This window comes from Equus przewalskii, chromosome 19 (assembly GCF_037783145.1).
Source record: "Equus przewalskii isolate Varuska chromosome 19, EquPr2, whole genome shotgun sequence".
Classification (NCBI taxonomy): domain Eukaryota; kingdom Metazoa; phylum Chordata; class Mammalia; order Perissodactyla; family Equidae; genus Equus; species Equus przewalskii.
Window position 1 is genome coordinate 33,646,918 of NC_091849.1, and position 14,283 is coordinate 33,661,200.

A 14,283-nucleotide genomic window follows, 5' to 3' on the forward strand; every position below is an offset into this window, starting at 1 on the left:
CAGTGATTCTTAGCCAGAGACAATTCTTTCAAGCTTCTCCACATGGTGTTACCTTTACCTGAAGTGTGCCTCCCGTTTGCCCCAAACATATACACACACACTCTCTTCCCTATTCCACATCACCTTAACTTTTCCTGTCACATCTTAAATGTCACTCTCAGAAACCACTTCTCTGGCATCCTGAGGTAATTGAGATCATCCTGTTATTCTCTGTTCTGGAACTCCACACTATTCTTCTCACATTTCTCACTCCTGTAAAAATTCTTGCGTGGTTGTTTTTTGTTCGTCGCTTTCACTAAAGTTTAAGCTCCAAGAGTGGTGGTGAGATGTCTGTTTTTCCCTTCTTGGGATTCCCAGGGGACAGCACAAGGTCTTTACTAACCAAGTGATTACAGAATGAACAAGGAGGTGGGACATGTTTAAGGAATGGTTAAAGAGCTGTGGGATGAGAGGAGGGGGCGGTGAGTGTCCTCCAGGTGGACGCAACTAGGAGGAGGTGGTCATGGGGAGAAATCCTCCTCCAGCTTCCAGCTCCTGCTAGGAGGTCTGAAGCCAGGCCCGGAAGCCCAGTGGATCCTGAATATCTCTGGACTTGAGGGGTCTCCTCCGCCCGGCCAGGCCTCCCCCTGCAGATGAAAGATGAACCCCTGGGGTGCTGGTAGCTGGGGGTCCAGTGGAGCCAGTGAGGGGTGTCCTAGTGCCCCGACTCGCGCCTGGGCGCCCCGTATGGGTGGTGGGCACTGCCATCAGTCTCTTCTCAGAAGCCCGCCCCGGTGACCAGATCGTTTCTGCCCCACAGCACATTTCATGGTGCAGGCTAAGTCCGAGTGTCATTTCTCCAACGGGATGGAGCGAGTGCGACTCCTGGACAGATACTTCTATAACGGGGAGGAGAACGTGCGCTTCGACAGCGACGTCGGGGAGTTCCGGGCAATGACAGAGCTGGGGCGGCTGGATGCTGAGCACTGGAACCGGCAGAAGGATGACCTGGAGCGGAAGCGGGCCGAGGTGGACACGTTCTGCAGACACAACTATGGGATTTTCGATAGCTTCATGGTGCAGCGACGAGGTGAGCGGGATGGATGGGCTGCCGGGGGGCGGGGGCAGTTGTGTGTGTGAGAGAGACGGACAAACAGACACAGAGTCAGAGACAGAGAGAGACTCAGTCCAGGTGAGTGTGTAGGATTGTGAGTGAGCACAAGTTACGAGGGTTCCTGTGAGAGCCTGTTGTGGAGACAGTGTGTGGTTTTTGTCAGTGTGTGATTGTGGAGGGAGAGAATGTGTGTGTGAGGGTTGTACTGTGAGCTGAGGTGGGACAGAGAGAATGTGGGTTGGGGGCGGGCCTGTGGTGGGCAGAGTCGGGGTAGGTGTGGGGTGGGGGATGCAGGAAGGAGAGCTTCACGTGGCCTTGGGGGCTGCTGTAGGGGAGAAGAGAATGGGAAGAGGGAGAGAGGCAGCACAGGGGACTGGAGAGGAGGGAATCATTGATTGGGGTGGGTGGTTACATGCTGAGAGGGAGATTTAAGGTGCTGTCTGTGGTTGGGGTGAGGATTCAGGGGAGAAGAGATGAGGAATGTGACAGGTTTGGGAGAACGTGAGGAGGCTAGTCCCAGACTGCTCTTGGCACACACCCTTCCTAATCCTGAAACCCCTGGAACGAGTGTGCCTGTGTTGATGTCCATAAGCACTGCCTGGAGAAAGACAGTTGCCGGAGAGACTAATATGGAGGGAGGGAGTAGGGAGGAACCTCCCAGGCACCTCTGACCTTTCTGAGGCTTCTTTTCGGTCTCAATTTCCTGCTACTTTTTTTGTTTTCTTAGTGTATATGTTGCTACATAGTTGAAACAATTGTGAAACTAGCTTTTTAAATAATGCCAATGCAAAGAATCAATAACGGAGCTCTAGATTAGACAGACAAGATGAGATTTATTTGAGCTGAGGACTAGCCCAGAAGCACGGTATCCACCAGGGAGGAAAGCACTCTGGAGAAGTGTGGTTTACAGCAGGTTACATACCACTTCAGAACAAAGAACACACATCAAGCAGACAGGAATACAATTTTTTTTCAAAGTCACAAGGAGTTGTTTGCTGCAGTTTAGCATGTACACAGCAGATCAACTTGACCTTGGTTTTCTGGAAGAAATCTTATCCTCAAAGAAGTACTGGTATTGGCATCAGAGGAAGGGAGACATTCATACCTCATTTTAAAGAGTGCACTCTGCTTTGGGAAAATGTGTGAAGCAGATGTACAATGCATGTTTTGCGGGCCATAAGTCAGGCTGCTCTGGGAAAAACAAGTTTAAGGCCGAATCAGGTTTAAACCAGAATGGCTTCCCCCCATAAATCTCAATATGTGAAAACTTATTATTCTTATTATTTTTGTCAATAATTTTGTTACTTAAAATTAACATACTGATGTGACTACTTTATAATGCTAATAGTATTGAAACAGTTACATCTTATTCATTTGCAAGGTTGTAACACAATTTACCTCACATTCCCCTTTATTAGTTTTTTTTTCAATACTGCCACTCACTTGGAAATTCATCTTTTTTTTTATTTTTAATTTATGTTCTTTCATTTCTAAGATCCTTCTATTTTTTCACATATTTATTTGATAGTTGTAATTACTGCTCTAAGCATTATCCATTCCTGTCATCTCTGGGGTCCTAGTGTTCTTCTCAGTGATTTTATGGGTTCTCTAGACAGTAAAATTATTAACACTTTGCTGATATTTGATTCAGCATTTTCTCCATTTTGTGGTTTATATTTGGTTATGTTTATTATTTTCCATGTTAAGAATTTAAACATTTTACTTAATGAAATATACTGCAAAATTGTTGCTAATGGTATACCATCAATCTTAATTTTACCATTTTGTGGTATCCTAAGAGTTGCCCCCCAGGTTTCTCCTTTCTTGAAGATAATTGTATTTGTTGAGGGACTGGTAGTGTCAAAGATTGTCTCAGACATTAAACACGTGTATTCATGAGTCCCAGATCTACTCTCACCTCAAATGTCAGTTTCAAAGGAGAAAGAATTGTAAAATTATGACAATTCCAATAATAGATGTGCACTTATTTTGCAAAGGACGAGAGATGGATCATCTGAGTGTAAATATAAGAAATTTTTAAGTGAATGATTTTCCTTGCTCTTCTTCCTCTCCTTCAAGACTCATGCTTTTCTTGGAATTCAACTCATAGATTCAGAGAATCACCTCTGTCTGTTCCTGCTTGGTCCCAGGGTAGAACCATTTCTGACGCTGTTTTAAGGTGTGAGCGCATTGAGATGCCTTTCACGATTTCATTCCTTATCTCCATCTATCCCACCACTGTTCCCCAATTTATCCTTACTACTTTGAATCATATTTTCTTTCATAGTAAACAAAGAGAATAAATAGCTAACATATATTCCAGGTTGAGTTCCAGCCATTGTTTTACTTATTTCAAGTTCTTTGATCCTCATATAACCGTAAGTTAGTATTATGTTTTTAGTATTATCTCACCTCTTTACAGGTGAGAGAGTTGAGGCATAGAGGAATTTAAAAATTCTCCCAAGATCAACCACTAAGAAGAAGAGCCTGGATTTGAACCCAGGCAGCCTAGTTCCAGAAATCATGCTTTTAATTAATCTATATCCTGCAAAGGTTTGTAAATACTTCAGTTAAACAATGAATAATTGTTTCGAGATATGAAAAAAATCCCGCAATTTTCCTCAACAGCTCACAAATCCAATGGGCCCATGCTGTAAGGATTAAATTCAAGACTCATGACTCTGGTTCCTGTTCAGCCACATGGCAGCTTTGAGGGAGGCTTGGGTTTGGACAGAGGCAGAAAGGCAGCCAACCAAGGAGACTTACTCTGTCCTCCTCACGTACTCCCTCCACCTTTTCTCTCCTAGTTGAGCCCACAGTCACTGTGTATCCTGTAAAGACCCAGCCCCGGCAGCACCACAACCTCCTCATCTGCTCTGTGAATCGTTTCTATCCAGGCCACATCGAAGTCAGGTGGCTCCGGAACGGCCAGGAAGAGGAGGCTGGAGTCATCTCCACAGGCCTGATCCGTAATGGAGACTGGACCTCCAGACCCTGGTGATGCTTGAGACAGTTCCTCAGAGTGGAGAGGTCTACACCTGCCAAGTGGAGCACCCAAGTCTGACGAGTCCTATCACGGTGGAATGGAGTGAGAAGCTCCCTGACCTCATAAATTCCTCGCCCACCATAAGGGCACTTTGCTTTTCCCTGAATGTCATGTTTCTCCTCTCCCCACTCCATATTATTTTCATTTCCTCCATGTTCTCCTCTCCTTCAAAACAGGTCACAGAGGGTAGCCCCATGATATCCTGTGGTAGAAATCCTCATAATTTCTACAAATATCTATACCGTCTGGAGAGGCAATTCTGCCTGGCAGACAGAAAAGAGTTGTCCATGTTTTGAGCCTTCCCAAGATATTACAGGTCATGGTTCCCCCGGCCCTGGGTACCAGTCCTCTGCCTCAGGCTGGGCTTGCACTCCTGGCACCATTGCTCTGAGTTATTCATTGTGGTTTGAGAAAAGGCACAACATCTACAAGATAGGGACCTTCCTGACCCCAGGGGAGTCCAATCTCAGCTCTGCTTTTGATTAGCTCTGTCACCCTAGACAAGCTACTCAACCCCAAGGAGTCCCAGGCTCCTCTTCCATCAGATGAACTAGTGGGATTACGTCAGGGCTGTGATATTTAAATGAGTTCAATGCCTAAAACTTGTAGCTACTCAGAGTGATTTTTAAGTCACTTTTCCAGAAATGGCCAATTATTGTAGTTCTTCCAGGGCAGCCTTCTTCCCCCATTCTCAAAGCTCTCAGTCCCAGAGTCTCAATTGGAGAAATTGGATTTGGGGTAAAAATCACTAAAACTAGCTTCTTTTCTCAGGGGCCCAGTCTGAGTCTGCACAGAGCAAGATGCTGAGTGGAGTCGGGGGCTTTGTGCTGGGGCTGCTCATCCTTGGGGCGGGGCTGTTCATCCACCGCAGGAACCAGAAAGGTGAGGACCCTGCTGGCAGCTGAGACCCACACAGACCTTTGGGGGAAGAATCATGGCTTTGCTCAATTAGTTCTCTATATACCAGTGGCCCTGTACAAAGCCTTTGTTTACCTAGTCGACCACAAATTTCCTGGAAATCCAGAAATCAACCATCCATGTTTACTGTGTTAAAACATGAATGGTTATGGCCCAAAGAAGTAATAGAAGGGTCAACATGCATGGAGATCTTTCAAGACCCTGGAATAAATGCAGGAAGAGACACTAAGGCTGACAATATTACACTGGATTTGTGTGACAGAAACTTCATGGGTCACAGGCTCTCATTTTCTCCTCTCCTCTCTGCTCTGGCATCATGTGATAGGGGTCATGGTGTTAGAGAACTCTCAGGTGGGGGGAGGTTGGGGCTGGGGACATTATATTTGCGGACAGACTTGCCTCCATATCTTAAGTTATGTCTTCCCTTCTCTTTCCCAGGACACGATTGACTGCAGCCAACAGGTAATGCCCTTTGATTCTCTTTTAGAGAGAGGTTTGGTTCTCCTGGAACAGATGGTAGAGATAACAAGACAGGAGAAGAAATAATGGGAAAGACTTCGAATTCTGACCAGGCAGTTTGCAGTAAATCTTCTCTCCTCTTAATAAAATGGCCTGTGCTCTGAAGTAGCCTTGGCTCAGGGTGACAGAATTTTTTGCTTCTTCTTACTACAGAGCTTTAACAGGAAGCCCTCAGAGATGGGAAAGGAATCTGCTTGTAGAGTTAAGTCTGGAAACAACACTCTCCTCTGTCTTCTGCAGGACTCCTGAGCTGAAGTGAAGATGGTGACCCTCAAGGAAGAACCGTCTGTCCCAACTGCTTCACAGCATGAAAGCATTTCCTACTTGACTCTTACTCCACCAAGAGAGTGCTTTCTCAGGATCTCGTTTGCTCCTGGTTCAGTGACCCTGCAGAAAATGCCCTCCCTGACGGCTTCCTCAGTCCCCGATCTAGGCCTGGAAGTCCCCAATATTAATTGCAGTACCTCATCTTCATTCTCTCCCAGTCTCCATTGTATTCAACGCTTATGGTCTCCATTGCATCTGAACTTACCTTCTGCTCACATTTCTTCATGAGGTTTTTCTCAAATAAACATGGAGTGAAAATCATCTGCTTCATACAGCTTCAAGGACCAGAAGTAGAAAAACAGCAGAAAGGGAAGATTGTATCACAATACAGTAATGGTTTTCATTTATATTCCTGAATTTTGGCCTCATGTGGATCAGGAAGGTTTTGTGGCTTACTTCCCCAGTTTTTCTGCCTATTCTCCATTCTATAATTAGGCATATTTACTTGAGCTAGTAGAAGGCCCTTAATGACCCCATATGCTGGTGATCACCTACATTTATTCATCCTCAAAGACAAACACAGAAGGTCCTTCACACCATGGAATACAGAGAGGGGATTACAAATAGGAGAAATTCAGGTAATTTGTTGGAATATGATGCCTTCAAGATTTTTATAATCATATTCTTTGGTCTCTTTTTCTCTGATTTTTTAAAGAGAATATCTAAACCTAGGTACTTCTTGTATTCCTCTTTCACTTGTTAAGGGTAGGATTCAAAACCTCAATCTTTTTTCTGTCGCTTGAACAAAAATTGACGGATGCTGACTCTTTGCCTTGGAATGTACTCTTCCCCATTAGTGGTCCCAGAAGGCCATCAGGACAAAGCCACAACTCTAGTGGAAAAGATATATTTTTGAGACTCTCCAGATTGGGTAACAAACTGTCTGCCACAGGAGAATCCTGTATGGATCTTACTGCAGCAGAAATCAGAGATAATGCTGGGGGGAAAAGGGGTGATATATAAATACACTGATGTGCATCCAAACAATGAAATATTCTGCAGGTAGAAGAAAAAATGAGAGGATCTCTGTACCCTGCTATGGAATAATATCTAAAATACATTTGGAGCAAGGTACAGGAGAGTATGTGTAGTATACAACATTTTGTCTAATAAAACAGAGGAGAAGGTTAGGGATATCTAGCTGTACCCATTCTATTCTATTCTGCATGCATTTGTAAATAGAAACAATGGGAGGATTTTAGAAATAGTTGCCTATAGGGCAAGAGAGGGAATGAGTAGTAAGGAACACAATTGAAAGGTAGACTTTTCCAAATATATTTTATTTAATAGTTTTAACTTGAAGAACACTCAAATATTTTATGTAATAAAATGTACATGATCATGTTAAAAGTAAATAATGGAAATTTTACCTCTTTTACCACCTTATTCCTTTTATTTATTTATTTATTTATTTATTGCCATTTTTCATTGTCTTACACCTCCAGTACTCCAGAAATCAAGGGGAAATTTTTAAATATTTCACCATTGAGTCTGATGTGTGCAATAGGGTAGCTATCCTTTCTTAGATTGAAAAAATTCTTTTTTAATACTAGGGTTTTTTTCAATACTAGATTTTCTAATAATTAAGATCAGATGTTGAATTCTGTCAAATGATATTTTTTGATTCTATCAAGATGGTCATATGCATTTTCTCCTTCTTTCAGTTAACCTAGTAAAAGAAGTCCTAGCCAACACAATAAAATAAGAAAAGGAAATAAATGGCATGTTATATTGTGAGATCTCTAAATTTCAAGTACTGCCATGACATCTTTTAGGCTCAAAAGGCCCAAAAGGCTTAACTGTTAGTTCTCCTGCTTTTACCAGATATGTTCCCCCACCCAGCAGGAAAGCATCCCCACCTGGCTACTTCTCCTGTAAGCCTGAACAGGTGCACTCCACCTGATCCTCAGCCTAAGGACTTCAGTTCCCTGCCAGCCCATGAAACTACTCAAAAAAACCAATAGTACCCTCCTTTGGGAACCAGAAGGACTCTATTCTCTTGTTACTACAAAGCCTGCCTCTCACAGCCCCTACTGGTTCATTCTGTTCCTAAATGCAACCTTGATGTGGCCCTACGGGGAATGCAGTGTCCTTGTCCCTCAGGCTGTGAGTATATGTGATAAACTGCTGTCAATCTCATCTGTCCACGTAGAGTGTGGTGTGTTCAGCCATTTCATATTATTTAGGGTGGGAGACCCCCCCCCTTCATCAACAGGGTGAAGAGGAGGTGGTCAGAATGCATGCAGATCAGAAAGGAAGAAATAAAACTATTTTTGTCCTCAGTTGATATGATGGTCTATATTAAAAATACCAAGGACCCGGTGGCACAGTGGTTAAGTGCGCACGATCTGTTCTAGGAGGCCCGGGTTCACCGGTTCAAATCCCAGGTGCAGACATGGCACCGCTTGGCAAAAGCCATGCTGTGGTAGGCATCCCACATATAAAGTAGAAGAAGATGGGCATGAATGTTAGCTCAGGGCCAGTCTTCCTCAGCAAAAAGAGGATTAGCAGTAGTTAGCTCAGGGCTAATCTTCCAAAGAAAAAAACAACAAAAAAAAATACCAAGGAATGCCTTTCCTCCCAAAAGAGCCTCTGAGAACTAAAGAGTTCATCAAGTTTGCAGAATTCAAGATCAACCAAAATAATCAATCTGTATTGCAATGAAGCATAAAAAAGCAATGAAGCAATGAAGATATATTTTTTTAAATTTAAAATACAGTAACATTTATAATGACTCAAAAAAAAAGGAAACACTTAAGTAAAACTCTAATAGAACATGTACAGGACTTGTATGCTGAGGTGCTGATGAAAGAAATCAAAGATCTAAATAAACGGAGAGACTTACCACATTCATCCGCTGAAACCTCAAGACAGTAAAGGTGGTCAATTCTCCCCTGGATTGATATCACAGTTTAATGCAATTTCAAAACAAATTCCAGCAAAATTTTTACTAATTTTAAACAAAGTTATTCTAAAATTTATTTTAAAAAACAAAGGATTTAGAATAGGTAAAACAAATTTGATAAAGAAAAAGTTGAGGGATTACTCTAACCAAATTTAAAACTTTTATATACCTACAGTAGTCAAGACTATGGGTATTGTGGTAGGATAGACACATATATTGATGGAACAGTGCTAGAGAATCCAGAAACAGACCTACAACAACTCACTTTAGACAAAGGTTCAAAGAAACTCAATTGAAGATGAATAGTTTTTTCAAACAATGGTGCTGAAGCAAGTGAATATCCATAGGCCAAAAAAAAGGAAAAGGAGAAAAAGAAAGCTGGACCAATTCTCACATTTTATACAAAAATTCATTCAAAATAGATCATAAATTTAAATGCAAACTGTAAAACATTTAGAAGAAAATTTAGGTGAAAATGCTTGGGTCCTAGGGTGTGATGAAGAGTTCTTAGACATGACACCAAAAACACAATCCAGAAAAGAAAAACAATAAATTGAGCTTTATAAAAATTAAAAACTTTTTTCTGAAAAAAAGACTTAAAAAATAGAAAAAAAGAACCACCTATAGACAAAGAGAAAATGTTTGCACACTCCAAATATCACCAAAGGCATATATCTAGAATATATAAAGGACTCTCAAAACTCCACAATAAAAAAATTTAAAAATTTTAATTATAAAATTATCAAAGATACGAAGGAGTATTTTGTCAAAGAGGATATCCAGATGGCAAATAAGCACACTGAATGATGTGTAGCATCACTACCCATTAAGGGAACACAAACTAAGAACATGATGACATATCACTACATACTTATTAAAACAGATAAAATATGAAATACTGACAATGCAAAATGCTGGTAAGAATGCAGGGAAACTGAACCTCTCACACACTCTGAAATAGTACAATCCTTCTGGAAAATAGTATGGCAGTTTCTTGAAAAACTAAACATACACTTACCTCATGACTAAGTAATCACATTTCTGGGCATTATTGCTAAACAAATGAAAACTCATGTTCACATAGTAACCTTACACAAATGTTCACGGCAGCTTAATTTGTAATAGTCCTGAAGTGGAAAGAACCAAGATGCCCTTAAACAGGTGAATAGTTGAACAACCTGTAGTATATCCATACCATGGAATATTACTCAGCAATAAAGAAAAGAACAAACTGCTCATACACCCAACAACTTGGACAGATCTCAAGGACATTATGCTGAGTTTAAAATGTTAATTTCAAATAGTCATATACTATATGATTCCATTTATCTAACATTCTTAAAATGACAAAATTATAGAGATGGAGAACAAATTAGTGGTTGTCAGGTGTTAGGGTGATGGTGACTGATGGAAAGTAGCTGTGACTATAAAGGGAATCATGAGGGAAAGCTCCGTAGTAATGGAACGGTTCTGTGCTTGATTGTTGTGGTGGTTGCACAAATCTACAAATGTGATAAAAGATAGGCATAAAACTATACACTCGCGTTGTATCAATATCAGTTTCCTGGTTTTGATAGTGTACTATAGCTTAACATATAACCATTTGAGGAATCTAGGTGAAGGGATACACAGGATCCCCTGGACTGTCTTACAAAGATCTGTGAATCTATAATTATTTCAAAATAAAAAGATTTTAAATATTCGCTGCCAACCAAGAATACTCTGACTAGAAAAGCTGTAGTTCAAAATTGATGGAGAGATAAAGAATTTTCCAGACAAGCAAAAGCTAAAGCAGGTCATCACTATTAGAGCAGCCATATAAGAAATTTTAAAGGGACTTCTTTAGCCTGAAATGAAGGGCACTAATTAGGAACAGGAAAACATGAAAGTATAACTCTCACTGGTAAAAGTAAATATGTAGCGAAAGCAGTGGAATAATCACTTATAAAGCTAGAATGAAGGTTAAAAAACAAAAGTAGTAAAAATAACTATAACTACAATAATTTGTTAAGGGACACACAAGATTAAAAAACTGTAAATTGTAACATCAAAAACATAAAACATGGGAGTAGAGTAAAATGTTGAGTTTTAGAATGCATTCAGACTTAAGTTGGTATCAACTTAAAACAGACTATTATAAATATAAGCTGTTGGTGACTTCAGCAACACGGCAGAGTGAGCTGTTCCCTTTGTCTCTCCCCCTCTGAATTACAACTAAATGGACATTCATTGACCACTGGAGGATATCCACACAGCACAACAGGCAGCCTGAGAGACCCATGCAGCTATATATCTGAAGGCGGAGGGACTGGGTCCCTGGGAGGCTATGGAGATAGGTGAGCACTCACCTATCCCTTCCCAGCAGAAGCAAGCCAGATAAAGGTCTTCACACAGTAGTTGGTTGTACTCTAAGTGGAGGCGGGACAGTCCAGACTGCAAGCAAATGCTGTCCCAGCTGGCAAGAATACCCACCATGGAACCACAGCACTGCCAGTGGGAAAGTGCCTCAAGAAGACTGTGAGAAGCAGCAGCAGAAGGCCTGCATTCACATGCAAATGCTTTCCCGACCAATGGTAGTGCCCACCATGCCACCATAACTCCACCAGGGGAAACAAGCATCAGCATGACTGTAAGAAGAGGGGGGCATCAATCCTGAGTGAGCATGCACATGCTTTCAAAGCTGGTGTGAGTGCCCATCATGACACTGTGGCCCTAATGAGTGGCCCCAGCTCAGACCCTGTGAAGAAGCCCCACCCACCAAGCACAGCAGCTGGTGTGACTGTAAGCGGAGGCAGTTGCAATCTGGAGTACATGCAAAAGCCTACCAGAGTGCCCAGTGTACCTGCACAACTTCCAGCAGATGGGGTGGGATCAGAAACACAGCTCCTGCTTTCCCCCAGCTGTAGCAGGTGGAATCTGGGAGCTGATACTACCACAAATGCACTGCCAAAGGATTAGTTTATCAAACACCATGGAATAATTCAGAACAGATAGAAAATGACGTGTCTTCAGAAACACTCTGAAGCCACAGAAATTTACAATCTAAATGACAGGGAATTCAAAATAGCTGTCATTAAGAAACTCAATTAGTTACAAGAAAACTCAGAAAGACAATTCAATGAGCTCAGGAATAAAATTAATGAGCAGAGGGAATACTTCACCATAGACTGAAACTATAAAAAAAACAAACAGAAATTCTGAATATGAAGAACACAATGAGAGAAAAAATAATATCTAGAATTCTTAAAAAACAGAGCTGACATTATGGAGGACAGAATTAATGATTTAGAGGAAAAGAATATAGAAATGTTTCAGGTGGAAGAGAGAGAACTAAGGTTTTTAAGAAATGGAGGAATTCTTTGAGAAATATCTGACTCAATTAGGAAATGCAACATAAGGATTATAAGTATTCCAGAGGCAGAAAAGAGCAGAGAGCTTGTTCAAAGAGATAATAGCTGAGAACATCCCAAACCTGGATAAAGTACTGGTCTCACAAATACATGAAACCAATAGAACTCCTAATTACATCAATGTAAAAAGACCTTCTCCAAGGCATATAATAGTAAAACTGGCAAAAGTAAATGACAAAGAAAAAATACTAAGGGCAGCAAGGCAGAAGAAAATAATCTACAAAGGAACTCCTATCAGGCTTTCAGCAGATTTCTCAGCAGAAACCTTACAGGCTAGAGAGAATGGAATGATATACTCAAAACAATGAAAGACAAAAACTTTCAGCCAAGAATACTCTATCCAGCAAATCCGTGCTTCAGATATGATGGAGAAATAAAAGCTATCCCAGATGAACAAGAGCTGAGTGACCTCATTGCCACAAGGCCTGCCTTACAAGAGATGTTGAGCAGAGTCCTCCCATCTGAAACTAAAAAGCAAAGGTTTACAAAACCTTGAGCAAGGAGAGAAATATACAGATGGAATCAGGAAGTTGCAGCTCTGTGTTAGAACAGATTAGTAAATACTTAATTATAACATAATAGACAAAGGGACAGAAAGAATCAAAAATAACCATAAACACTTCAATTTAGCCACAAACTCCCAACGCAGAAGAGAACAATAAGTGACAACAAAAACTCAGAAGGAGAAGAGGAAAGGGATGTAACCCGCTTAGGCTAATGGAGGTAAGAGGCTATAGGAAAATGGACTATCTCATCTATGAGGTCTTTTACACAAACTTCATGTTAACAACTAAACAAAAAATAAGGGCAGAGGTTCTGGCCCAGTGATGTAGTGGTTAAGATCACATGCTCCACTTTGGTGGCCCAGAGTTCACAGGTTTAGATCCCTGATGCAGACCTACACATTGCACATCAAGCCATGCTGTGGTGGCATCCCACATACAAAATGGAAGAATATTGGCACAGATGTTAGCTCAGGGCCAATCTTCCTCAAACAAAAAGAGGAAGATTGACAACAAATGTTTTCTTACAGCCAATCTTCCTCACCAAAAAAAAAAAATCAGAGCAGAGCCACAAATCATAAATTAAGACAAAACTGAGAAAACCATCACAGAAAACCACAAAACTGAAATGGCAGTCAGAAAGACAAGGGAAAATAAATAATGGAAATATAGAACCACTAGAAAACAAGAGGTAAAATGGCAGTATTAAGCCCTCATATATCAATAATCATTCTAAATGTAAATGGATTGAATCCTCCAATCAAAAGACATAGAGTAGCTGAATGGGTTTTTTAAAAAGGACAAAACAATATGCTTCCTCCAGGAAACATATTTCAGCTCTAAAGACAAACATAGGCTCAGAGTGAAGGGATGAAAGACAATACTCCAAGCAAATGGGAAGCAAAATAAAAGCAGGTTTTTCCATACTTATATCAGACAAAGCAGACTTCAAAATAAAAAAGACAAGGAGAAACATAGAGGGGCAGTATACAACGATAAAAGGGACATTCCACCAAGAGGGCATAACACTTATGAACATATATGCACCTAAGCCTAGAGCTCAAAGTATATAAAATAACTATTAACAGACCAAAAGGGAGAAATTAACAGCAACACAATCATGGTAGAGGATTTCAACACCCCATTTACATCAATGAATGGATCATCCAGACAGAAAGTCAACAGGGAAATGGTGATCTTAAATTAAACACTAGACCAAATGGACTTAATAGATAATATATAGAACATTCCATTCAAAAACAGCAGAATACACATTATTCTCAAGTGCACATGGAACATTCTCAAAGATAAACCATATGTTTGGAAACAAGGCAAGCCTCAATTTATTTACAAAGATTGAAATCATATCAAGCATCTTTTCTGACCACAATGCTACGAAACAAGAAATAAACTATAAAAAAAACCTGGGAAAGTCACAAATATGTGGAGACTAAACAACATGCACCTGTACAACCATTGGATCAATGAAGAAATCAAAGGAGAAATTAAAAAAATACCTGGAGACAAATGAGCATGAAAACACAATATACCAACTTTAAGGG

At 40.8% G+C, this 14,283-nt stretch overlaps 1 pseudogene; it reads left to right on the plus strand.

Annotated features, from left to right (window-relative positions):
- LOC103544127 (H-2 class II histocompatibility antigen, E-S beta chain-like) overlaps window positions 1-14,283 on the plus strand; it is a 37,774-nt pseudogene that overhangs the window by 5,869 nt on the left and 17,622 nt on the right.